Source organism: Hemitrygon akajei, chromosome 6, assembly GCF_048418815.1.
Source record: "Hemitrygon akajei chromosome 6, sHemAka1.3, whole genome shotgun sequence".
NCBI classification, from domain to species: Eukaryota; Metazoa; Chordata; class Chondrichthyes; order Myliobatiformes; family Dasyatidae; genus Hemitrygon; species Hemitrygon akajei.
In genome coordinates, this window is record NC_133129.1 from 85,200,524 (window position 1) to 85,226,549 (window position 26,026).

The following is a 26,026-nucleotide window of genomic DNA, read 5'->3' on the forward strand; positions in this document are numbered from 1 at the left end:
TGTCTCACTTCATCCCCCCCAACACCCACCTTCCCCCTCACCCAGTCTCACCCATCACCTCCCAGTGTCTCACTTCATCCCCCCCAACACCCACCTTCCCCCTCACCCAGTCTCACCCATCACCTCCCAGTGTCTCACTTCATCCCCCCCAACACCCACCTTCCCCCTCACCCAGTCTCACCCATCACCTCCCAGTGTCTCACTTCATCCCCCCCAACACCCACCTTCCCCCTCACCCAGTCTCACCCATCACCTCCCAGTGTCTCACTTCATCCCCCCCAACACCCACCTTCCCCCTCACCCAGTCTCACCCATCACCTCCCAGTGTCTCACTTCATCCCCCCCAACACCCACCTTCCCCCTCACCCAGTCTCACCCATCACCTCCCAGTGTCTCACTTCATCCCCCCCAACACCCACCTTCCCCCTCACCCAGTCTCACCCATCACCTCCCAGTGTCTCACCTCCCCCCACCCACCCACCTTCCCCCTCACCCAGTCTCACCCATCACCTCCCAGTGTCTCACTTCATCCCCCCCAACACCCACCTTCCCCCTCACCCAGTCTCACCCATCACCTCCCAGTGTCTCACTTCATCCCCCCCAACACCCACCTTCCCCCTCACCCAGTCTCACCCATCACCTCCCAGTGTCTCACTTCATCCCCCCCAACACCCACCTTCCCCCTCACCCAGTCTCACCCATCAGCTCCCAGTGTCTCACCTCCCCCCACCCATCCACCTTCCCCCTCACCCAGTCTCACCTATCACCTCCCAGTGTCTCACCTCCCCCCACCCACCCACCCATCCACCTTCCCCCTCACCCAGTCTCACCCATCACCTCCCAGTGTCTCACCTCCCCCCACCCATCCACCTTTCCCCTCACCTGATCTTACCTATCACGTTCTAGTCTAGTTTGACCACCTTCCCCTCCCCTCACCTTACTCTGGCATCTTCCCCTTCCTTGCCAGTCCGGAAGAAGTGTCCCGGCCCGAAACATCGGTGGCTTATTCCTTTCCACAGGTGCTGCCTGACCTGCTGAGTTCCTGCAGCACTCTGTGTGAGTGACCGTCCTGCACCACCCCGGGTTCCAGTTGGTCAGGTGTTTGTGTGTGAGGAGGGGTGAGGATGGAAGAGGATATCTATTTGTATATTGCTGGGGGGTGGGGTGGAGGCTGTGAAGAGATGCTCCAGTGGGAGCGTTCCCGTAAGGCCAGTGAGCTGCTGGCTCTCAGCGTGCTCCCAGACCGTAAACGTACCCATAATTGAGATCAATAGTGCGGAATCCGCTCTCTCGGGAGATGTGTGACGGTGGCATAAAATCCATACAAATAAAAGCCACGTTTAGGAACACGTTTGTGATCTTGTACCAGGCTGTTAACTCTTTGCTTTCACCGTTTTCAAATTCTTGTTCTGAACGTCAGAAGCAGAATCAGGTTTATTATCAGTGATCTACGCTCAGTGACCACTTTATTAGGTGTACTGTACACCTGCTTATTAATACAAATATCCAACCAGCCAATCAGGTGGCAGCCACTCAATGAGTAAAAGCACACGGGCACGGTCAAGAGGTTCAGTTGTTGTTCAGACCAAACATCAGAATGGGGAAAGAAATGTGATTGGGGTAACTCTCAGAATCATATCTTCAGCATATGTCGTGAAATTTGTTGTCTTAGCAGCAGCATTATAATGAAATACATAATAAAGAGAAAAAAACTGAATTACAGTAAGTATATGTACAGTATATTAAGTAGTTAAATTAAGTATTGCAAAAAAAAAGTGAGGTAGTGTTCATGTCCATTCGGAAATCCGATGGCAGAGGGGAAGAAGCTGTTCCTGAATTGTTGGTGCCAGACTGGGTGGTCTGAGTATCTCACAACTGGCACGGAGGTCTCTAGGGCAAGGAGCAGGGGTTCCCAACCTGGGGTCCACAGACTTCTTTGGCTGATGGTAAGGCTCACTGTCATAAAGATGATTGGGAACTCCTGGTCTTGAGTTTACAGAGGATGGTGCAAAAAAAAGAGCATCCAGTGAGTGGCATTTCCGTGGTCGAAAATGCCTTGTTATTGAGAGAATGGTGAGGTTGGTTCAATCTGACAGGAAGGTCACTTCGCAGTTTTTCAGAAACAGATTTATTATTTCTGTGATCTTGTTTTGTGGCAGCAATGTAAAGACAATAAAAAACCCATAAATTACAAAAATAGAAGTGAGGTGGTGGTCATGGATTCATGGACTGTTCTGGAATCTGATGGTCTTCAGGCTCCTGTGGCTCCTCTCTGATGGTAGTAATGAGAAGAGGGCATGTCCCGGGTGGTGGGGTGAGGGTCCTTAATGATGGGTACTACCTTCTTGAAGTACTGCCTCTTGAAGACGTCCTCCATGGAGAGGAGAGTTGTGCCTGTGATGGAACGGACTGAGTCTACGACCCTCTTTCGGTCCTGTTCTTTGGAGCCTCCATGCAAAGCAGTGAACACTCTCCATCATTCACCTGTGGTAAACTGCCGCAACACCGCTGACGTTTAGGGCAGCAGTGAACGTCCTCCATCTCTGCCGGTGTTCAGGGCTTCACTCCTGTCAGTCACACAAGTCCCGAGTGGAGACTCGGACACCGTCACACTCAGAGGATGAAGGATTCTTCATTGCTGTTTCTGTAACAGTTGTGTTTTACCAGTCAGGGTCGTTAGCCCTGAGCTGAACCCCTGAACCTGGAGGACTGGTGGCCTGCTCTTAGTCTGGCCTCTACCCTTTGACCTGTTTGACCTGGGTGACCAGACCAAGAGCCAAAGCATAAAGCCCTGACTCCAGCCACCATCACTCTCCGGGTCATTGAGGCACGCAAGCCTCCAAACCCCATGACAAGGTTGTGATCCTCCTGTAGGATCATTCATCTGTAGAAATTTGGTGATGTACCAAATCTGCTGAAACTCCTAATGCAACAAAGCCACCAGCTCTGTTGAGGTAGAACTAAATGAAACAATAACAATGCAGAATAAAGATCGGAGGCGGAGGGAAGACCGGACAGAAATTTATAAAATTACTAGACGTGTAGATAGGGTAGATAGTCTCTTAACCAGGATAGAAATATCAGGTATGAGCGGGCATGCACTTCAGCTTAAAGGGAGAAAGTTTAAAGGAAATTTGAGGGCAAGTTCTTCACACAGGGTGCCTGGAAGTGCTGCCAGGGGTGGGGGTGGAGGTGTTTATGAGAGTGTTAAACAGAAGCACGAATGTGCAGGGGGTGAAGGGAGACAGACCATGTGCGAGCAGGTGGGTCTAGTATAATTTGCCATCATGATTAGCACAAACATTGTGGGCTGAATGGCCTATTCCTGATTTATGTTCTCATGCCTAGATGTGACACCATCAGCAATATATTAGCTGGCTTGAGAGAGCTTTAAAGCTGCAGATTGGGCTGGTAGAGGTGTGGGAAGGGAGGCTGTTAGATGCAAAATACTGCAGATGCTGGAAACCTGCATTAAAGGAGTGTGTTAGAAAATTAATTTCTGTTAATGTCCGAATTCTGCTCTTATACCCAATGGTCTTATTCAGGGCATGAAGAGATATGGGAGGGAGGCAGGAGACTGCGGTTGAGAGGAAGAACGGATCAGCCATGATGAAATGGCGAAGCAGACTTGATGGGCCAAATGGCCTAATTCTGCTTCTATATCTGATGGTCTAAAATATCCAGCTGGTCAGGCAGCGTTTGTGGGGAGAGAGAGAGAGAGAAACAGATTTGGAGGTTTAACATTTTTCAACAGAACTTTGTGGGGCACCACGGTAGTGTAGCGGTTAGCACGACATTATTACAACCCAGTGACCTCTGTAAACCTCTGTCCTTCCCGTAAGTGTGGGTTTCCTCCGGGTGCTCCAGTTTCTTCCCACACTCCAAAGACATACCAAGTAGTAGGTTAACTGGTCATTGAAAATTGTCCTGAGATTAGGTTAGGGTTAAATTGGTGGGTTGTGGGCAGCATGACGCAAAGGGCCAGTAGGGACTGTTCTGAGCCGTGTCTCTAAGTAAGTAAACAGAAGACTTGAAGTGGTTGAAATCAGCGTTGGATTCTGTATTGCCCTTAAGATTCAGTCAGAAAGTGAGGGGTTGTCCCTCAGCAGGGGGCAAAATGCCCCATCCCCACCCGGCAGAAAATACCTGCAAGTCCTGCAGGCAGCCAGCAAACGTCATCGTGAACCCACCCACGCCCTTGGTCCGTACATACCACATGTCTATAATTCAGGCAGTGCTCTGTGGACAGCAGAGATTTTGTGGGCAGAATGACCTCCAGATTTATAAATCCACAGCAGTTCTGCACAGAAATTGGTTTATTATTGTCGCATGTACCGAGGTGCAGTGAGAAACGAGCCTTGTCTGCCATTCATACAGATCAAATCATTGCTACCAGGCATTGACTTTATACAAGATACAACAGTGATAGATTGGAGAATTCTGAAAATATTCATCAACGCGAGAGGTTCTGCAGACACTGGAAATCTTCGGAGCTGGAAAGGAAGGGGAAGGAAACAGAGTAAGAAAGTGGAGGGAAGGGAAGGAGGAAAAAGTGATGGGTTGGGACTAGGCGAGGGGGAAAGTGGGTGGGCAGGGAGAGGGGTGGAGGTAATATCGGAAGATGGGAGGGGTAAAACGTTGGAGAAAGAGTCTGCTAGAGGGCAGTGGGCACCACCGTATCACAGCTCAGGAGTTCGGAGTTCAATTCCGGCACCATCTGTATGGAGCTGGAGGAACTCAGCAGTTCAGGCAGTATCTGTGGAGAAGATTCCGTAGCTGCTGCCTGGCCTGCCAAGTTCTTCCAGCATGTTGAGTGTGTAGCTTTGGATTTCCAGCATCCGCAGACGTTCTCCTGTTTGTGATGCTCTCTGTGAGGAGTTTGTACGTTCTCCCCGTGATGGCGTGAGTTTCCTCCCACAGTCCAAAGACGTACCGGCTAGCAGGTTAATTGGTCATTGTAGATTGTCCCACGATTGAGCTGGGGTTAAAATGGTGGGTTGCTGGGCGTTGCGGCTCGTTGGGCCAGAGGGGTCTGTTCTACACTGTATCTCAATAAATAAAATTAAAATATGAGTTGCAATCGCAAAGAGGGTCCAGTGCAGGCGAGGCTCACGTGGGCTCGCTTCCCTGGCAGGCCCACCACCCACTGAACCCCAGATTGAGACCAGAATTTGGCCTCTTCCCACAGTCCCATGATGCAGGGGCATCTGTCAAAGTGGCCAGTCCTGTGGGGAGTGTGGAAACTGGAATTGGTTTATTATTGTCGTGTGAGTGGAAGCTGTCCACACTGTTCATACAGATCAAGTCATTACACAGTGCATTGAGGTAGAACAAGGTAGAACAATAAGAATGCAGAATAAAGAGTAGCAGCTACAGAGAGAGTGCAGTGCAGGTAAAGAAACAGGTTCAAGGTTATAACAAGACAGGTTGTGAGGTCAATAGTTTTATAACAGAGAGGGAGAAGCTGTCCCTGGCACAGATCACTGGAAGGTAGCTGGACCTGTGGTCGAGGAGGTAGGAGGGAAGCATTTCTTCACCCGGAGGGCGGTGACAGACTGGAATTTGTTGCCTGAACGGATACAGGATACGTCCTTTCATCCCAATGAAATGTCAGAGGCTGGATGAAAACAGCAGGGCAGACAGCTTTTCTGGTCGAGGCATCGAACAGAACGCAAGGTCAGCAAGTTAATGCCAGACTGGGTAAAATAATAGTCAGGCTGTGCTCGAGGGCCCCGTCAATTGTCTTGTCGTTATAGTACCGGAATATCGAATTTACACTGGGGACTTCTGCAGGACTGGAGAGCGTTAACTTCAGGAAGGATAGGGTAAGAGTGGGGAGCAGTTCGCAATGCACACTCTCCGGTTTACATCAATGGTACTGAGATCGAGAGGGTTGAGACTTCAAGTTCCTCGAAATGAATATCACCAACCACAGAAAGATCTCACTAATGCCTCCACTTCCCTAGGAGGCTAAAGAAATGTGGCATTTCCTTCTCAACCCTCACCAGTTTTTTTTTATCAACGTACATTATTCAAGGCAAGCTTTTCACTGTACAATAATAAACCAATTCCAGTGATCTGAGAGCAAAGGTAGGAGAGGTGGGGGTGTTTACTGTGCAACAGAGGGGTCCACAGTAACTGTGTGTAACTGAGGTGTTTCAGCTTGTGAGGAGGTCCTGGCAGAGTGAATGAGGACAAGATAATTGGAGGGGCAGAGGCAGATGTAAACGTGGGAAGTGAGGGGTAGACTGAGGAATAAGAGGGTGTTGGAGGGGTTGCACCCTGAAAGGGAAGTGGTGGCAGAGACTCGGGCCCCCACAATCTAGGGCACGCTCCCTTTCCCCTGCTTCCAATGGACCAAAGGTGCAGGAGGCCCAAGTCCCACACCACCAGGTTCAAGAACCATCAAGGTTGCCCTTCAACCATCAGGTCCTGTGGCCTGCTCCAGCTGCTCTGGGCTTCGAGTCTGGGGGCTCCGCGACGGTTTGTTCTGCTGTGTGATGAACTGAGGTTCGGGCTGTGGCCTGGCTCCAGGCTTCATGTCTGTAGACTCACTTCCATTCTGAATAGCGTTGCTTACTTTTATTACTTTCACAATTTGTTCTTTTTTTCTTTCTCTGCACATTGGGTGTTTGTTAGTCTTTTTTCCAATGAGTTCTTTCGAGTTTCTTGTTTTGTGGCTGCCCATGGAGGAGATGAATAAGGCCGTATAATTTATACATATTTTGATAATATACTTCAAACTTCTGTTGCCATACATATGTATAAGTCGGGTTTTGGAGACTTGCACCCTCTTTTTCTCCCACCACTTATGCACGTGCGTAAATTCCTGAGAAAATGAACCTCAGGGTTGCAAATGGTGACATATATGTACTTTGAACCTTTGGGTATTGTGCGGGTGCAGTGAAGCTGAGGGGAGACCGAAAGGTGTTTAGCAGGGAAACCTTTCATAACCAGCTCACCCAGTGCTGCTGTCTCTGTGTGTGTTAAGATGTACACACGTGCTTGTGTGTCTGTCTGTATATACATACATATTGTGTGTAGTTGTATCTATAGGTGTGCATGCAAATGCATTTGTGTGTTACTGTGTGTGTGCCTTTGTATATGAATACATGTGATTATGTATGCATACGTGTGTACATGCACGTCTGTGTGTGTGGGAGCTTATACACTCAGTGGCCACTTTATTAGCTACAGGAGTGGAACCCAGTGTGGTCTTCTGCTGTTGTAAACCATCCTCTTCAACGTCTGACGTGTGTTCAGAGATGCTTTCCACTGCACACCACTGTTATAACGTGTGGTTATTTGAGTTACTGTCACCTTCCTGTCAGCTTGAACCAGTCTGGCCATTTTCCTCTGACCTCTCTCATTAACAAGGTGTCTTCACCCACAGAATTGCCGCTCACTGGATGTTTTCTGTTTTTAGCACCATTCTCTGTAAACTCTAGAGGCTGTTGTGTGTGAAAATCCCAGGAGATCAGCAGGTTCTGAGATATTCAAACCACCCTGTCTGGCACCAACAGTCATTCCACTGTCAGTGTCACTCAGATCACATTTCTTCCCCATTCTGATGTTTGATCTGAACCTCTTGACCATGTCTGCATGCTTTTATGCACTGAGTTGCTGCCACATGATTGGCTGATTAGACATTTGTATTATCGGGAAGGTGTACTGGTCTGTCTAATAAAATGGTTACTGAGCGATGTTTGCACTTGTGTATTCACATTCGTGTATGTATGTGCAGGCGTAATCCACTTGTATTTGTGTTTACATGTATGCATGCAAGTGTGTCTGTGTGCGAGTGTTAGTATGCATGGTTGTGTGTGTGTGTGTGTATGAATTTCAGTGGGTCAAAATGATTGTATGCATGTCAGTGTCTGTGCATCTGTGTGTGTGGCAGTGTATCTGTATTTGTGTGTGTGAATGTGTGTATCTATGTGTGTGTGTGAGAGAGAGAGCGAGCCAGCTGGGTTGTATTGAATGTCCGGGTTCTAACCACGTTTCAGGTCCACAGCCCAAACCCAGTGGTGCGGTTACATAGCCAGGCAGGGGTGATGGTTGGTTGGAGGTCTGTGGGGGGTTTGGGTTGTACCAGAGTGACTGCTGCGAGTGCAGACAACATTCGGATGCTGAGATAACAGCACCTGTGTGAGAACTGAACTTCGGGGGTCAGGGGAGGGGGGAAATGCTCACCACACAGTCTCACCGAGCCACACTCAATGTGGCAGCCAGTCTCGTGTGGCAGCTGGAAACAAAGCAGGTTTTCATCTGCAACTATCGAGTGCCAGTGAGTGTCAATTTAACACCAGTTAATATCATGCCCAGCAAGTGTGTGATGGGACAGTGTAGAGGGAGCTTCACTCTGTGTCTGACCCTGGGAGTGTGTGATGGGACAGTGTAGAGGGAGCTTCACTCTGTGTCTGACCCTGGGAGTGTGTGATGGGACAGTGTAGAGGGAGCTTCACTCTGTGTCTGACCCCGGGAGAGTGTGATGGGACAGTGTAGAGGGAGCTTCACTCTGTGTCTGACCCTGGGAGTGTGTGATGGGACAGTGTCAAGGGAGCTTCACTCTGTGTCTGACACTGGGAGTATGTGATGGGACAGTGTACAGGGAGCTTCACTCTGTGTCTGACCCCGGGAGTGTGTGATGGGACAGTGTACTGTAGAGGGAGCTTCACTCTGTGTCTGACCCTGGGAGTGTGTGATGGGACAGTGTAGAGGGAGCTTCACTCTGTGTCTGACCCCGGGAGTGTGTGATGAGACAGTGTAGAGGGAGCTTCACTCTGTGTCTGACCCTGGGAGTGTGTGATGGGACAGTGTACTGTAGAGGGAGCTTCACTCTGTGTCTGACCCTGGGAGTGTGTGATGGGACGGTGTAGAGGGAGCTTCACTCTGTGTCTGACCCTGGGAGTGTGTGATGGGACAGTGTAGAAGGAGCTTCATTCTGTGTCTGACCCTGGGAGTGTGTGATGGGACAGTGTAGAGGGAGCTTCACTCTGTGTCTGACCCTGGGAGTGTGTGATGGGACAGTGTAGAGGGAGCTTCACTCTGTGTCTGACCCTGGGAGTGTGTGATGGGACAGTGTAGAGGGAGCTTCACTCTGTGTCTGACCCTGGGAGTGTGTGATGGGACAGTGTAGAGGGAGCTTCACTCTGTGTCTGACCCTGGGAGTGTGTGATGGGACGGTGTAGAGGGAGCTTCACTCTGTGTCTGACCCTGGGAGTGTGTGATGGGACAGTGTAGAGGGAGTTTCACTCTGTGTCTGACCCTGGGAGTGTGTGATGGGACGGTGTAGAGGGAGCTTCACTCTGTGTCTGACCGTATGTCTTTACCCATGGTGTCTCTGACTCTCCCCTTGTGCACTAACTGACCCTCTCTCTCCCTGCTCCCCCAGAACCATGCCACTGTTGTGGTGAACACTGTGCGGAGAATTACGGGAGCCATCGCTCTACTAATGGTGAGTAACCTGTTGCCCTTTCAGTGTCTCTGGTCATGTTGCCGGTCACTATTGTTTGCGTCCTTGGCTTTGGATTTGATGGTAAAGTGTGTTCGCACTCTGCTGGGCTTCCTGGAACCCAGGGATGGGACGGTGTGTGACTCAGGCGTTAACTGAGCCTAGTCCTCTTCCTGGCCGGGGGTATGGTATCCTTCAGAGCTCCAGCATTTCTGTAAGCCTGATACAGCCCAGAGAGGCAGCAGAAGGTAACAGCCATCTGCCGTGCCTGCCTCTGTCCTGGTGTTGGTGTGGACCTTGGGCGGGTTTTGTTCAATCCATCCTGCAGCTCAAGGTGGTCTGCGTGGGTGTCAGTATTGTTTCTGATCGGTTTCCACGTGGCAGGCTGCTGTACAAAGACAGATCGTGTCGGATCCAGGGAGAGCGCGCTAGCTAGCTGCACTGTTGGCCTGGTGTAGGAAGCAGAACGTGACACTGGAAGACTGGGTTTTGGACTGGTGTCGTGTCTCAGGGCTCGGTGCTGGTCCTGCTGCAGCGTGTCATCCATAGGAATGATTTGGATGAGAATGTACAAAATATTGTCAGCAGTTGAATCAGAGTTATTGTCACTGACAAATTAAAGATGTTGTGCCAACCATTTAACCTACTGTAAGGTCAATCTGACCCTTCCCTCCTACACAACCCTTCATCATTCTGTCATCCTGAAGAGTCTCTGAAGTGCTGCTTAAAATGATATCACAATTATAACCACATAACCATGTAACAATTACAGCATGGTAACAGGCCATCTCGGCCCTTCTAGTCCATGCCGAACGCTTACTCTCACCTAGTCCCACCAACCTGCACTCAGCCCATAACCCTCCATTCCTTTCCTGTCCATATACCTATCCAATTTTACTTTAAATGACAATACCGAACCTGCCTCTACCACTTCTACTAGGAGCTCGTTCCACACAGTTACCAGTCTCTGAGTAAAGAAGTTCCCCCTCGTGTTACCCCTAAACTTTTGCCCCCTAACTCTCAACTCATGTCCTCTTGTTTGAATCTCCCCTACTCTCAATGGAAAAAGCCTATCCACGTCAACTCTATCTGTCCCCCTCATTATTTTAAATACCTCTATCAAGTCCCCCCTCAACCTTCTACGCTCCAAAGAATAAAGACCTAACTTGTTCAACCTTTCTCTGTAACTTAGGTGCTGAAACCCAGGTAACATTCTAGTAAATCTCCTCAGTACTCTCTCTATTTTGTTGACATCTTTCCTATAATTCGGTGACCAGAACTGTACACAATACTCCAAATTTGGCCTCACCAATGCCTTGTAAAATTTCAACATTAGCTGGAGCTGTTCGGCCATTCAGTAAGGTTATGTTTTGGTCTTACAGTATCCCAACTACAGTATCATTCACTCATTCTGGGCCGTGCCAGTGTGACGTGGACAATCACGGTCTTTCCGTGACCATATAGTTCTTGGCAAATTTTTCTACAGAAGTGTTTTGCCCATTGCCTTTTTCTGGGCAGTGTCTTTACAAGACGGGTGACCCCAGCCATTATCAATACTCTTCAGAGATTGTCTGCCTGGTGTCAGTGGTCACATAACCAGGACTTGTGATATTCACTAGCTGCTCATCCGACCATCCACCTCCTGCTCCCGTGGGTTCACGTGTCCCTGATCAGGGGTTGGGGCGGGGTGGGGGGGCTAAGCAGGTGCTGCACCTTGCCGAGGGGAGACCCACAGGCTAGCGGAGGGAAGGTGTGCCTTCCACCTCCTCTGGGTGGAAACGTATCTCCACCCCATCACTGTAACTAAATGATGACAATCGTTGTTTTGGAGCAGCGGTATAATGCAAGACATAAAAATTACTATAGGTTATAATAAGAAATCTTAAAACTTCAAACTAATAATACAAAGAGGGGGATTTTTTTGAGGGGTGATTGAGATTTCCGAAGTTAGAACTGTGTGTGGATGAGTCACAGATTACAATCAGGTTTAATATCACCGGCATATGTTGTGAAATTTGTTAATTTTTGCGGCAGCAATACAATGCAATACATAATAATATAGAAACAAATAGATAAACGAAGTGTATATATATTAAAGCAGAAATGAAAGAAAAGTAGTGAGTTCATGGGTCGAATGTCCGTTCAGAAATCAGATGGCAGAGGGGGAGAAACTGTTCCTGAATCACTGAGTGTGTGCCTTCAGGCTCCTGTACCTCCTCCCTGATGGTAACAATGAGAAGAGGGCATGTCCTGGGTAATGGGGGGTCCCTAACGATGGACGTCACTCCTTGAAAATGTCCTGGATTCTACGGATCACTGAAGTTTGTTGTTTTGTGGCAGCCATACAGTAAAATGCAGGAATAGTGAGGTAGAGTTGATGGGTTGTAGATCTACAGATTGTTGATCTGTTGGCGGAGGGGAAGAAACCATTCCTACATTGAGTTAGACTCTTCAGGCTCCTGTACTTCCTTTCTGATGGTAGAAACGCCAAGCAGACACTAAATTAGTTGGTACCATTGACATTGAAGATGGTTATCAGGACTTGCAGAGGAATTTTGTCGATTTGCAGATGGGCGAATGAAGGATTATTCTCAATAAAGGGGTGGCATTCTGGGTCCGAGCTTTCACGGCCGGTGTCAGGGCCTCGAGGAGTGTTGTAAAAAACAGATTAACCCAGGAGTATGAGTACATGGTTCCCTGAAAGTGGATTCACAGAAGAAGGGGTTTTACATGCAGCCCTTCATCAGTCAGCAGTTGTGAAATCATGTGCCTATTGTACAAGATGTCAGTGAGATCACATTCAGAACATTTGTTCCGTTTTGGCCACCCTGCTACAGGAAATCTGCTAATGAGTTGGAAAGTTGCAGAGGAGACTTAACAAAGACATTGCCAGGACTCGTGGGATGGATTCGGAGTTTGGCCAGGACTCAAGGGATTGACTTGGGAGTTTGGGCAGGTTGGGACCTGATAGGAGAATGAGGGATGGCCTTACAGACGATCGTAAAGTCATGAGAGATATCGATGGGTGAGTACTCAGTCCGTTCCCAGCACTGGGGAATCAAGAACCAGAGGGCATGGGTTTGAGATGAGAGAGGAGAGATTTAATAGGAACCTGAGGGACGGGTTTCTCACCCAAAGAGTGGTCCGTAAATGGAACGAGCTGCCAGAGGAAGTGGTTGGGGCAGGTACATGAACAACGTTTAGAAATCTCTTGGACAGGTACACTTGGAAAAGGTCTAGACCAGGGGTTCCCAACATGTGGTGCATGGACTCCTTGCTTAATGGCATAAAAAAGGTTGAGTTAGAGGGATACAGGCCAAACCCAGACAAATCGGACGAGCTTGGCTGGGAACTGCGAGTCTTGCTCAGGATAGAACAGATAGGCTGAAGGGCCTTTGTGCTGTAACACTCTGTGTTGGGACCATGGGCTTTTGCAAGCATTTATTGCCCTTAATTACCCCTTGCAATTTTTCCCACTCCTTCACCCCCCCCCCCCCCCCAAACCCTCAGCTCCTGTCGTATAAACTCTCGATTCAGTGCAAGGTCGTAATACAAACAGGGCAGGAGTGCGGCTTATACACAGGATTGTTTGGTAATAACTCCCTGCCAAGGGGTTCAAAGGTTACCCAACTTCAATGGTTGGTTGGAAGCAAAACCCGGAGCCATGGATTTCCTGTTGGATCATGGTGGATTGCGCCGGCTCTCCCTCTTGATCTGATTGGGCACTGAGGGCCGAGGCAGCTACACAGGAGGAGAGGAGAGAAGAGAGGCTTTAAATTAGAATGGAGAGTCCAGCATGAGCCACAGAGGGGAGAGACTTGATTTGCTGCCGGTGGTGATGGGGTCAGGGAAGGTGCTGGTTTGTCCGCAGCCTTGCAGAAGGTGACGTTAATGAGGCGTATCTGTCAGTCAGCCTGTGGTGGGGCCTGGAGTTTATCACAGCGGAGCTGGTTTCTGTGTACAGTTGTGTTGTGTTCTGCCCGTATTCTCTGCGGGTGCAGAAACCAAAGCGCCATGCAAACTGGTTAACTCCTCGAGTCCCGCACTGCCTTCCAAAGGGAAGGACCCGGCCTCTGGAGTGATAGCATTGGAATTCTGTCAGGGATCGGCAGGCAGAGAGGTGAAACAGTGGGTGAAGGGTGGGGGGAGGCAATTGGCAGCAACATCCACAATTTTGAGGGGAGGCAACAGCTCTTGCTAGTGGTTGGGAGGGCCTGTGGCCATAGGATGGGGGGGGAGGGGTTTGCGAGGGAAATGTTGGGGGCAGAGGAGTGGAGAGGGCATCATTGTGTAGGGGTTAGGAGAGTAGGAGGCGGGGGGATTGTGAGGGAGGCATTGAGGGGAAGGGGAGCAGGGGGGTGGAGAGAGTAGAGGAGGACCGGGGGTGGTGGGAGGGGAAGCAGATGGAAGGACATAGGGACAGAGGGTAGAGTATGGTGGAAGTGAGGTGTGTGTGTATAGGGTAGGTGGTATGGCAGGGTGTTGGGGAGGAGAGGTGCAGAGAAGGTGGAGTCGATAAGGGACACCAGTGTGACCTCCAATGCCTTAGGTAAATCACAGGGATGAGGGGTTCTGAAGAGGTGGGAGAGGGATTTGGAGAGGAATGAGACAGTTTTGGACTGGTGAGAGAGGGTTTCGGAGAGGGATGATGGGGTTCTGAAGAGGTGGGATAGAGTTTCGGACAGTGATAAGTTTCTGGAGAGAGTTTTGGCAAGGGGTGATGGGAATCTGGAGAGGGATGAGGGGGTTTCAGAAAGGGATGAGGGGTTTCTGATGAGGTGGGAGAGGGTTTCAGAGAGGGATGAGAGGTTTCTGATGAGGTGGGAGAGTTTCGGAGAGTGTGAGGAATTTCTGGAGAGGTGGTAAAGGGTTTCAGAGAGGTATGAGGGGGTTCTGGAGAGGTAGGAGAGGGTTTCGGAGAGGGATGGGGGGATTCTGCAGAAAGGTGAAAGGGTTTTGCAGAGGTGTGTTATGTGTTGGAGAGTGAGCAGGTTTCTGAAAGGGCTGAGTGATTTGTTGGGAGGGGGTTTTGTAGGGGATTTTAGAGAGAGAAGGAGAGAGGGTCAGGGGATATAAAGACGGTTTAGAGTGTGTAGTAGAGTTGGTTTCTGTTTCTGCCTCTCCCTCTCGGGGACAAACAGCTGGAACGCTGCTGTTGAAGTTTGGCCCTCATCCATCTTTGTCTTGGGCTGAAGGAGGCGGGCACTGAGAGAGGAACATGTGATTTGTCCACAAGCCAGAGGCTGCTCAGTCAGCTGAGCAGATCCTGGGCTTCGTGCCAGCAGGGCCAAGGGAACAAGGCCAATCAGCCCCTCTAAACTATGCCACCCTTCGGTCAGCCCAAGACCTCTTTGAAAGTTTACCCTCAGCCACCTCTGAGCCAGCTTCATCGTCATTGCTATGTCATAAAAATGTGTTGTTTTCTGGCAGCAGGATGGTGCAAGGCGTGCAAATTCCTAGAAGTTACAAAAAGAAATAAACAGTGTAAACGAGGAATATTTGAGGTGTGTGTTCAGAAATCTGATTCGCTGTCACCTTCCCCCTTCTCACAGTCTCTCCCCCCACCCCCTCCCTCTCTCTGCCCCCCACCCCCTCCCTCTCTCTGCCCCATGTCTGTTGTTTACATATAAACCCATAATTATGTAAACAACAAAAAAGCTTATCAAATAGTACATTTACAATATTACTCAAATTTTACTGAAATATTAAATACACAGTTAATATATGTTTAATGTAACTGGGGCTATATTCACTGAAGTTTAGAAGAATGTCGGGGGGATCACTTTAAAACCTATCAAATATTTAAAGGCCTTGATAGAGTGGATGTAGAGAGGATGTTTCCTATGGTGGGGGAGTCTCGGATCAAAGGACACAGCTCAAAATGGAGAGACGTCCATTTGGAACGGAGATGAGGAGGAATTTCTTTAGCCAGAGGGTGGTGAATCCGTGGACTTTGTTGCCAGAAGTGGCTGTGGAGGCCAGGTTATTGAGTGGTCGTCAATGTTTACAGGGACAAGGCAGGAGAATGGGGCTCAGATGGATAATAATTCAGCCATGATAGAATGACTGAGTGGACTTGGGCTGAATGGCCTGATTCTGCTCATATGTCTGACAGTCGTATGGACAGTTTCCTCTGGCGGCTCGTTTCAGACCTCCATCACTATTTACCTCCTGCCGTGTTTGACCCTTCAGGCCGATCACCATTGCTCTCTGTCCCTCAGTTCTCTCCCCACCCAGCATTGGAAATGGCGTCACCCCCTCGGTGTCCTTCGACCCTACTACTCCCCCTTTCGCTGCCTCCTCCCTTACACCTTATCCTAATCCCCCAGTGGTCTGCATTCGCCAAAACCTCGCTCAAGTTGGTGAGATCAAATTGCACACATTGGCGGACACACTGGTGTGTAGCAAATGTCTGCCTTCCACCCCCCCTTCAGCCTGAAACCTCAACCGTCTACTCCTCCCAGTAGATGCCGCCTGACCTGCCGCGTTCCTGCAGCGTGTTGTGCGTGTCGCCCAAGACTTCCAGTGTGTGTGCAGGTGCGGGAGGTTTGCTCCTGTTTGGGGTCTGTAGCGATGAGCCTGTGCCATCAGTTCCTGATCTTGTAAATACGTACCTCCACTGTCTCTTTCATCTTCAGCTCAGCCAACCTCCCAAGATTCTATGTGCTTTTTAAATTAATAGCTCACATCCCTCCCTTCCCCTCCCCTCCCCCACGCTGATGTCCCCGCCTGGGTCTGAAGGGCCCTGGGGTGATGCACAAATCCAGAGGAGGTGTTGCCACAGGACCACAAGGCACAGGAGCAGGATTGAGCCCTTCGGCCCATCCAGTCCATCATGGCTGATTCCTTATCCCTCTCAGCCCCAATCTCGTGCCTTCTCCGCGCATTCCTTCATGCCCTGACCAATCAAGAAGCTATCAACCTCTGCCTTAAATATACCCAGTGACTCGGCCTCCACAGCCGTCTGCGACAATAACTTCCACAGATTCGCCACACTCTGGCTAAAGAAATCTCTCCTCATCTCTGTTCTGAGGCTGCGTCCGCTGGTCCTAGTCTGCCCCACTATAGAAAACATCTTCTCCACATCCACTCTATCTAGGCCTTCACTGTGTATCAATAAATAAAGTAATTTAAAAATAAAATTAATCACGTGGCTGGTTTCTGTCTTCCCAATTCCCACTCTACTGTGGGATCTTCCTGGGCATCCTGAGGTGAAAGAGGCTGGGGGTTTTGCCAGAGGAATATCTGGGATAGTTGGGTTGTCTAACATGGAAAGGTCAGGCTGGGGTTCAGAAGGGCCATGTGATTGGTGGATACCTGATCCCAAGGCGCTTCTCGATTCGTGGGTGTGGCGGGATCTGTAAAACTTCACCTGGGCCAGGTATGGTGTGCAGTTCTGGTTGCCCGGTGACAGGAAAGATGTGGAGGCTTCGGAGAGGGTGCAGGAGAGGTTTTCCCAGTTTGGCCACAGCTAGGATCCAAGAAATCCTAATCGATTCCCGATCTTCAATCCTTTGTCACTTCCTGCCAGCCTCTTGTCACTATTCCTACTCCCTCAATTGCCTATCACACTCCCCCTCACCTGGATCCACCCTGCCAGCTCCTACTCCACCCCTTCCCCTCATCTCTTCACAATGACACTCAACTTCACTTGCCCCACACTGAACTGTTCCCACAACCTATGGATTCACTTTCAAGGGCTCTTCATCTCATGCTCTTGCTGCTTGCTTATTTATTTATTATTATTTTTGTATTTGCACAGTTTGTTGTCTTCTGCACTCTGGTTGAATAGCCTAGTTGGTGGTCTTTCATTGATTCTGTTATGGCTGTTATTCTATAGATTTATTGAGTATGCCCGTAGGAAAATGAATCTCAGAGTTGTTCTACGAGTCTGTGGTGGCCAGTGTTGTGTGCTGGGGCAGCAGGCTGAGGGTAGCAGACACCAACAGAATCAACAAACTCATTCGTAAGGCCAGTGATGTTGTGGGGGTGGAACTGGACTCTCTGACAGTGGTGTCTGAAAAGAGGATGCTGTCCAAGCTGCATGCCATCTTGGACAATGACTCCCATCCACTCCATAGTGTACTGGTTAGGCACAGGAGACTCATTCAGCCAGAGACTCATTCCACCGAGATGTAACACTGAGCGTCATAGGAAGTCATTCCTGCCTGTGGCCATCAAATTTTACAACTCCTCCCTCGAAGTGTCAGACACCCTGAGCCAATAGGCTGGTCCTGGACTTATTTCCACTTGGAATAATTTACTTATTATTATTCAATTATTTATGGTTTTATATTGCTATATTTCTACACTATCCTTGATTGGTGCGACTGTAACGAAACCCAATTTCCCTCGGGATCAATATTTGTCTTTTAGTCCCAGTGAAGGGTCTCAGCCAGAAATGTTGATTGTCCATTTTCTTCTACAGATGCTGCCTGACCTGCTAAGTTCCTCCAGCACTGTCTGTGTTATAATCGGGGTTGCTGCCTGGATTACAGGGCATGTGCTATCAGGAGAGGCTGGACAAACTTGGGCTGTTTTCTCTGGAGCGGTGAATGCTCAGGGAAGAGCTGATAGAGGTGTATAACATTATGAGAGATGTAGACGGGATAGTCAGAGTCTTTTCCCACGGCAGAAATGCCTAATATCAGAGGCACAGCATTAAGGTGAGAAGGAACTAAACTTATAGGAGATGGGCAGGGTTAAGTTGTTTTTTTTACACAGAGTGGAATGCACTTCCTGGGGGTGGTGATGGAGGCAGATACAACAGACATGTTTAAGGGACTATTGGATGCATCAATATGCAGGGAATTGAGGAATATGGAGCATGTGCCGGCGGTTTAGTTTGGCATCGTGTTCAGTAGAGACATTGTGGGCTGAAGGGCCTGTTCTTATGCAGTATCAATCAGAATCAGGTTTGTTATCACCAGCATATGTCCTGAAATATGTTGTCTTTGCAGCAGCTGTACGATGCAATACGTAACAATATGGGGAAAAACTGTGAATTACAGTGAAAGATAAATGTGTAAAATATATCAATGTATTAAATTAAATACATTTATTAAATATATCTAAGTGTATTAAATTAAATAAGTAGAGCAAAAATTAAAATTTTAAAAAGAAGTAGGTAGTGTTCATGGGTTCAATGTCCATTCGGAAATCGGGTGGCAGAGGGGAAGAAGCTGTTCCTGGAATCATTGAGTGTGTGCCTTCAGGCTCCTGTACCTCCTTCCTGATGGGAGCAATGAGAAGAGGGCATGTCCTGGGTGATGGGGGTCCTTAATGATGCCACCCTTTTGAGACATCGCTCCTCGAAGATGTCCTGGATACTACGGAGGTTAGTGCCCGTGGTGGAGCTGACTGAGTTTGCAACTCTCTGCAGCTTATTTCAATCCTGTGCAGTGCCCCACATCCCAGACGGTGATGCAGCCAGTCAGAATGCTCCCCATGGTACATCTGTAGAAATTTGTGTTTTTGATGACATCCGAATCTCCTCAAACTCCTAATGAAATATAGCTGCTGTCTTGTCTTCTTTGTAGCTGCACCGATATATTGGTTCAGGTTAGACCCTCAGAGATATTAATACTCAGGAACTTGAAATTGCTCATCCCTTCCACTCTGTTTCCTCTATAAGGTTCCCTCGTCTTCCCCTTTCTGCAGTCCACAATCAGTTCTTTGGTCTTACCACCAAACAACTAGCTGGTACGTCTCACTCCTATACAGCTACTTGTCACCATCTGAAATTCTGCCAACATCAGTTGTGTCTCGGCAAATTTATAGATGGCATAAATACATTAAAAAAATAAATAATGCAAAGGTGAATAGAGAAGTTGTGATGGTGGGTCACGGACAGCTCAGAAATCTGCTGGCAGAGGGGGAAGAAGCTGCTCATAAAACATTGTTAGGGTCTTCAGGCTCCTGTACCTCCTGCCTGGTGGGAGTAATGAGGAACACAGGAGGTTCTGGGGATGTTGGAGACCCAGGGTTACACAGTGTTCTGTGGATCTCCGTGGTAGCAAAGCGGTTAGCACGATGCTATTACAGCTAGGGGCGTCGGAGTCTGGAGCTCATTCCTGACATCCTCTGCAAGGGGTCTGTCTGGCTTCCCTGTGGAATGTGTGGGTTTCCTCCGGGTGCTCCGGTTTCCTCCCATGGAATGAAGACGTGCACATTGTAAGTTGTCTTGTGATTAGGCTAGGGTTAAATTGGGGGATTGCTGGAAGGGCCTATTCCACGTTGTACCTCAGTAAGTAAATAACTGGCACGCTGGAGGAGCTCAGCAGGTCAGGCAGCTTTTATGGAAAGGAATAAAGTGTCAGTGTTGTGGGCTAAGACCCTTCCTCGGGACTCGGGACTCGTGACGAGGAGGTAACATCCGTTAAGCCGCTGGCGTTCAGGGCAGCAGTGAAGGTCTTCCATCTCTGGTGCTGTTCATCGTGTCAGCAGTGAAGGTCTTCCGTCTCTGGTGCTGTTCATTGTGTCAGCAGTGAAGGTCTTCCGTCTCTGGTGCTGTTCATTGTGTCAGCAGTGAAGGTCTTCCGTCTCTGGTGCTGTTCATCGTGTCAGCAGTGAAGGTCTTCCGTCTCTGGTGCTGTTCATCGTGTCAGCAGTGAAGGTCTTCCGTCTCTGGTGCTGTTCATCGTGTCAGCAGTGAAGGTCTTCCGTCTCTGGTGCTGTTCATCGTGTCAGCAGTGAAGGTCTTCCGTCTCTGGTGCTGTTCATCGTGTCAGCAGTGAAGGTCTTCCGTCTCTGGTGCTGTTCATCGTGTCAGCAGTGAAGGTCTTCCGTCTCTGGTGCTGTTCATCGTGTCAGCAGTGAAGGTCTTCCGTCTCTGGTGCTGTTCATCGTGTCAGCAGTGAAGGTCTTCCGTCTCTGGTGCTGTTCATCGTGTCAGCAGTGAAGGTCTTCCGTCTCTGGTGCTGTTCATCGTGTCAGCAGTGAAGGTCTTCCGTCTCTGGTGCTGTTCATCGTGTCAGCAGTGAAGGTCTTCCGTCTCTGGTGCTGTTCATCGTGTCAGCAGTGAAGGTCTTCCGTCTCTGGTGCTGTTCATCGTGTCAGCAGTGAAGGTCTTCCGTCTCTGGTGCTGTTCATCGTGTCAGCAGTGAAGGTCTTCCGTCTCTGGTGCTGTTCATCGTGTCAGCAGTGAAGGTCTTCCGTCTCTGGTGCTGCTCATCGTGTCAGCAGTGAAGGTCTTCCGTCTCTGGTGCTGTTCATCGTGTCAGCAGTGAAGGTCTTCCGTCTCTGGTGCTGTTCATCGTGTCAGCAGTGAAGGTCTTCCGTCTCTGGTGCTGTTCATCGTGTCAGCAGTGAAGGTCTTCCGTCTCTGGTGCTGTTCATCGTGTCAGAAGCTTCCTCTCTGTTTTCACCACCGTCAGTCACACAAATCCCGAGTGGAGACTCAGGAATACAGTCGCAGATGAAGAAGGATTCTTCACTGCTGCTTCCATAACAATTTTGTTTGACCAGTCAGGGTTCGGCTGAGCCCCTGAACCTGGAGGACCAGTGGACCACTCTAAGTCTGGCCTTTACCCTTTGACCTATTTGGCATGAGTGACCACAGCATAAAGCCTGACTCCAGCCACCATAACTGACCGGGTCATTGAAGTTTCCAAAGACTATATCAAGGCTGTGATCCTCTTAAGAATCATTAATGGTGGATACAACCTTCTTGATCCACCTCCTTTTGAAGATTTTCTCTTGTAAAGGAAATCGAGAACTTGGATGTCAGTCATTGAAAATAAGAAACCTGAGGTAGTACTTTCTTCCTCATAGGGTGAAGAGTCCGTGGAGTTCTTCCTTGAAGTGTGGGAGTGGATTTGAGTATTGGATATCGATCCTCACTAAGGAAGGAGATGAATGGTCACCAGTACTTGTATGTCACTACATGCAACCGGGCAATTCATTTTCCTGTGGGCATACTCAGCAAATCTGTAGAACAGTAACTATAACAGGATCAATGAAAGATCAACCAGAGTGCAGAAAACAACAAACTGTGCAAATGCAAATATAAATAATAGCAATAAATAATGAGAACATGAGATAAAGAGTTCTTAAAGTGGAATCATTGGTTGTGAGAACATTTCAGTGGATGGTCATTATCCCCTTTTGCTCAAGAGGTGGGTTAGATGGGATAATGGGGCTAAGGTTCCAATCTGACAGAGGTGGAGTATTTTAATGCTGGTTTACTGATGTCACAGAAACCAAGATACAGTTAAAAGCTTCGATTACCATCCGAGCAGATCGTGTCTTACAGAAATATAGAGTTGCTTCAGAATGATAAAGTGGATTATTGAACTGACAGTTTACCTTGTCAGTAATGTTGCTTCTTACCGGTTACCCACACTGCCCTTTACCTGCACTTCATTCTACGTTCTGTTATTGTTTACCCTGGTTCTACTTCGGTACACTGTGTAATGATCTGATCGCTATGATCAGTCTGCAAGACAAGCTCTTCACTGTATCTCCGTACATGTGACAATCATAAACCGATTCCGAAGCTTCCAGGAGGGAGAGAGTGTCGGATAAAGTGTTACACTTACAGAGAAAGTGCAGTGCAGGCAGGCAATGAGCTACAGGGCCACGGTGAAGTAGACTGGGAGATCGTGGTCAAATTTTAGTGTTTGAGAGCGTGATAGCAGCGGGGATAGAAACAGGCCTCGAGCCTCAGGCTTTTCCATCTTCTGTCCAGTGAGAGGGGGAGGAGGGGGAACGATCGGGGTGGGAGCAGTCCTTGATTACATTGGCTGCTTTCCTGAGGAGACAGTGGGAAGAGTGGACAGAGTCTGTGGAGGGGAGGCAGGTTTCTGTGATGTGCTGAGCTGTGTCCACAACTCCCGACAGTCGCTCATGGTCTCAGGCTGAGCAGTCACAGGTGCAGTGGAGACTGTCGGGGTGTGTGGTGACCATCCATGCCGCTGTTTTGGAACATGGAAGCCCTGCCACACTTGATGGCTGGTCTAGGGCTCGGACTTCGGACTGGTATTGTCTATCAGCATTGCTGACGGCTTTGTGCAAGTCACTTCTCCACTTATTACAGACAGACAGACATACTTTATTGATCCCGAGGGGAAATTGGGTTTCCTTACAGCCGCATCAACCAAGAATAGTGAAGAAATATAGCAATATAAAACCATAAATAATTGAATAAAAATAAGTTAATCGGGAGGAGTTGTAAAGTTTGATGGCCACAGGCAGGAATGACTTCCTATGACGCTCAGTGTTACGTCTCGGTGGAATGAGTCTCTGGCTGAATGTACTCCTGTGCCTAACCAGTACATTATGGAGTGGATGGGAGTCATTGTCCAAGATGGCATGCAACTTGGACAGCATCCTCTTTTCAGACACCACCGTCAGAGAGTCCAGTTCCACCCCCGCAACATCACTGGCCTTACGAATGAGTTTGTTGATTCTGTTGGTGTCTGCTACCCTCAGCCTGCTGCCCCAGCACACAACAGCAAACATGATAGCACTGGCCACCACAGCCTCGTAGAACATCCTCAGCATCTTCCGACAGATGTTAAAGGATTGTGCAGAACATTGTCACCACTTTTGAATGCTGCAGTCCTGGACTCTGAGGAGAAGATGTTCATCCACAGTTCCCAGTTTGGGAACCCCTGCATTGTTCTCTTCCCGGCAATTCTCTGCCATTCCTTGCAATTTCTGGAGGGACCGAGTGGCCTTCTCCTGCTCTTAGCTCAGGCATTTGAAAGTCAGTGCCAGGTAATTGTATTGCCTCAGTGTCAACTTTATCCACCCTATATATTTACACGAATGAGGAATTTCAAAATCAGAATCAGGTTTAACTCCACGGGAATATGTCATGAAATTTGCTGATTTGTGTCTGCAGTACAATACAATGCATAATGAACACTAAATTACAATAAAAGGTATATATGTAAAATAAATTAAGTTGTGCAAAAAGAGAGGCAGAATACTGAGGTACTAATCATGGTTTCAGTGTGCATTCAGAAATCGGATGGCGGAGAGGAAGAAGCTGTTGCTGAGTTGTTGAGTGAGTGTCTTCAGGCTCTCTGTTGGTAGCAATGAGAACAAGGCTTGTCCTGGGTGATGGGGTTCTTAATGACAGATGCCCCCTTTCTGAGGCATTTCCCCTTGAAGATGTCCTAGACACTACAAAGACTAGTGCCCACGATGAAGCTGGCAAAGTTTACAATTTTATTGTCGTGTGCTGGTCAGGGTGGAACATACAATGAAAAAACAGCAAAGTGCAACAATTACAAAGAATAATTATATGAAAAAATATGAATTATATATAAATAAATTCCTATTGCTACCACCATACCCACCCCCCTCCGCCCAAGATCTCTACGTGATTCCATCTCCTTTCCAATTCATGGGAACCCCCTTCCGTTCACCTCTGTCCCTGTGCCTTGCTCCCCGTCTGTCTCACCCGCCCCAATGCCTCTCACATACCGTCATGAGCTTTGCGCGGCAGAGGTCGTTCAGCCCTGCCTGTATGCTGCCCCGCTCCAAGCATTCATGGACCATTCACCCCCATTCGAGGTTGGGTCTTTTTGTGTGGAAACAGCTCCCCACCCCCCACCAAACCTTATAGAGAAAGCTCTCCTCCTGCTCCTAGTCCTAATTTCTTCCTGCACATCCTGAGTCTGTGATCCTGAATTCTCTGCTTCTACCCTAAAGACTGGCATGTGGAGGTGAACTTGGACAAGTGGGACCTGTAACACTTGGAGAGCTTAAACCAGGGCAGGACTATACAGTGAATCATTGGACCCTAGAGAGTGTTGTAGAACGGGGATAGACCTTGGCGTGCTGGCACATGGTACCCTGTGAAAGTGGACAGTACTGAAGAAGGCATTTGGCACACTTCACTGGCCAGGAGTTGGGATGTCACGTTACAACTATACAAGATGTTGGCAAGACCTGGAATATCTTTTCCTGTTCTGGTCGCCTGGGTTTAGGGAGAATGTCATTAAGTCAGAGATGGTGCAGAAAGGATTGACAAGAACATTACCTGAAACAGGAGCACTTGGCTTGTGTGCACTGGACCCGTTTTCCCCAGAGCTATGGGGGGTGAGGGGTCACTGTATGGAAGTTTATAAAACCGTGAAGGCTGGAGATAAGGTGGACGTTACAGTCTTTTCTCCCAGGGCAGAGATCATAGGTTTTAGGTGGAAAAGATCTGACTGGAGGGAGCAGCTTTCTCGCCCAGAGAGTGGTGGGCATAGAGACAAAGCTGCCAGAGGAAGTGGTCGAGAAGGTTACATTTATAGTGTTTAAGGGATATTTTAGACAGCTACTTGGATAGGAAAGGTTTAACACTATAAGACATAGCAGCAGAATTGGGCCATTTAGTAGGCTAATACCAAAGGCAGGCAAATGAGGATTAACTCAGGTTGGCATGGACGGGTTGGGTTGAGGGGCCTGTTTCTATGACCAGGACTAACGCAGGTTGGCACCTTGTTCAGTGTGGACAAGTTGGGGTGAGGGACTTGTTTCCCTAAGCCTGTGACTCTCTAACTCCACTGCGTTGCTGAATTCAGTGAAACAACTTCCCTTGTTTGTACACCTCAATGTGGTTCCCCTCTTCCTCCCTTAAGGGCACCATGTCAATATAGATTGTTGTTGTAACTCTTTCTTTAAAGTGATCATCCATCATCAGGGACCCCCATCACCCAAAACATGTTCCCGTCTCGTTGCTGCCATCAGGAAGACAGTACAGGAGCCTCAGGACTCGCGCCACCAGGTTCAGGAGCAATTACTACCCCTCAGCCATCAGGCTTTTGAACCAAAGATGATAACCACACGCAACTTCTCTTGGCCCATTGTCGAAATGTTCCCACAACCAGTGGTCTCACTGTCAAGGACTCAGCTCATGTTCTTGATATTTATTGCGTATTTATTTATTATTTCTTTCTGTTTGTATTTGCAGAGTTTGTTGTCTTTTGCAGTGATTGAATGCCCTGGTTGGGCAGTCTTTCATTGATTCTGTTATGGTTATTATTCTGTAGATTTGTTGAGGTTGCCCACAAAGAGATGAATCTCAGGGTTGTGTATGGTGACAGAGACACACTTTGGTAATAAATTTGCTTTGAGCTTGGAATTTCAGGCAGTGCCTTTCCCACTTCTCACTAAGCTTGGCTACTGCCCTGTAGTAGTGGGGCTGCAGAAACGCAGGTGGGCCGCAGGAGTGCGGGCTGCAACAGTGCAGTTACGTACATAACCAGCCTGTCGCTGGAGAAATTGGGGCGGAGGGAGAGGAACCCATTAGCTTCCAGCCATTGTAACTGGGAGTGGCCAATCCTGTAATGAGCCCGAGCTTGTGAATAATTCACGGCTTGAGACACCAGTTTATTCCATTAATTTGGCAGATGGGGTGATAGGTTAAATATAGTGAATAAACCTGTTCTGTATGTGGCCACAACAGGTCGTGTCGTGGAGTGATTGGCTGAGGACTTGTTTTTCTGCACTGTTTTGTATTCCCAGGGATCAGGATGTACGTTGTATGCCAGTGTTCCCCAAGACAGGAATCCACAGATTGAAGCCCACCCCTGAGAATTGAATTTCCCTGGTGTTCAGATATAAACAGGAGCT

The 26,026-nt window shown here is 48.6% G+C and overlaps 1 protein-coding gene across 3 annotated transcripts in view; it reads left to right on the top strand.

Annotated features, from left to right (window-relative positions):
- LOC140729208 (lysine-specific demethylase 6B-like) overlaps nucleotides 1–26,026 on the top strand; it is a 264,889-nt gene that overhangs the window by 111,715 nt on the left and 127,148 nt on the right. For all 3 annotated transcript variants that reach the window (XM_073048717.1, XM_073048723.1, XM_073048719.1), the window contains one exon: nucleotides 9,395–9,457. The gene's annotated coding sequence lies outside the window, so the exon portion shown is untranslated. The remainder of the gene's footprint in view (nucleotides 1–9,394; nucleotides 9,458–26,026) is intronic.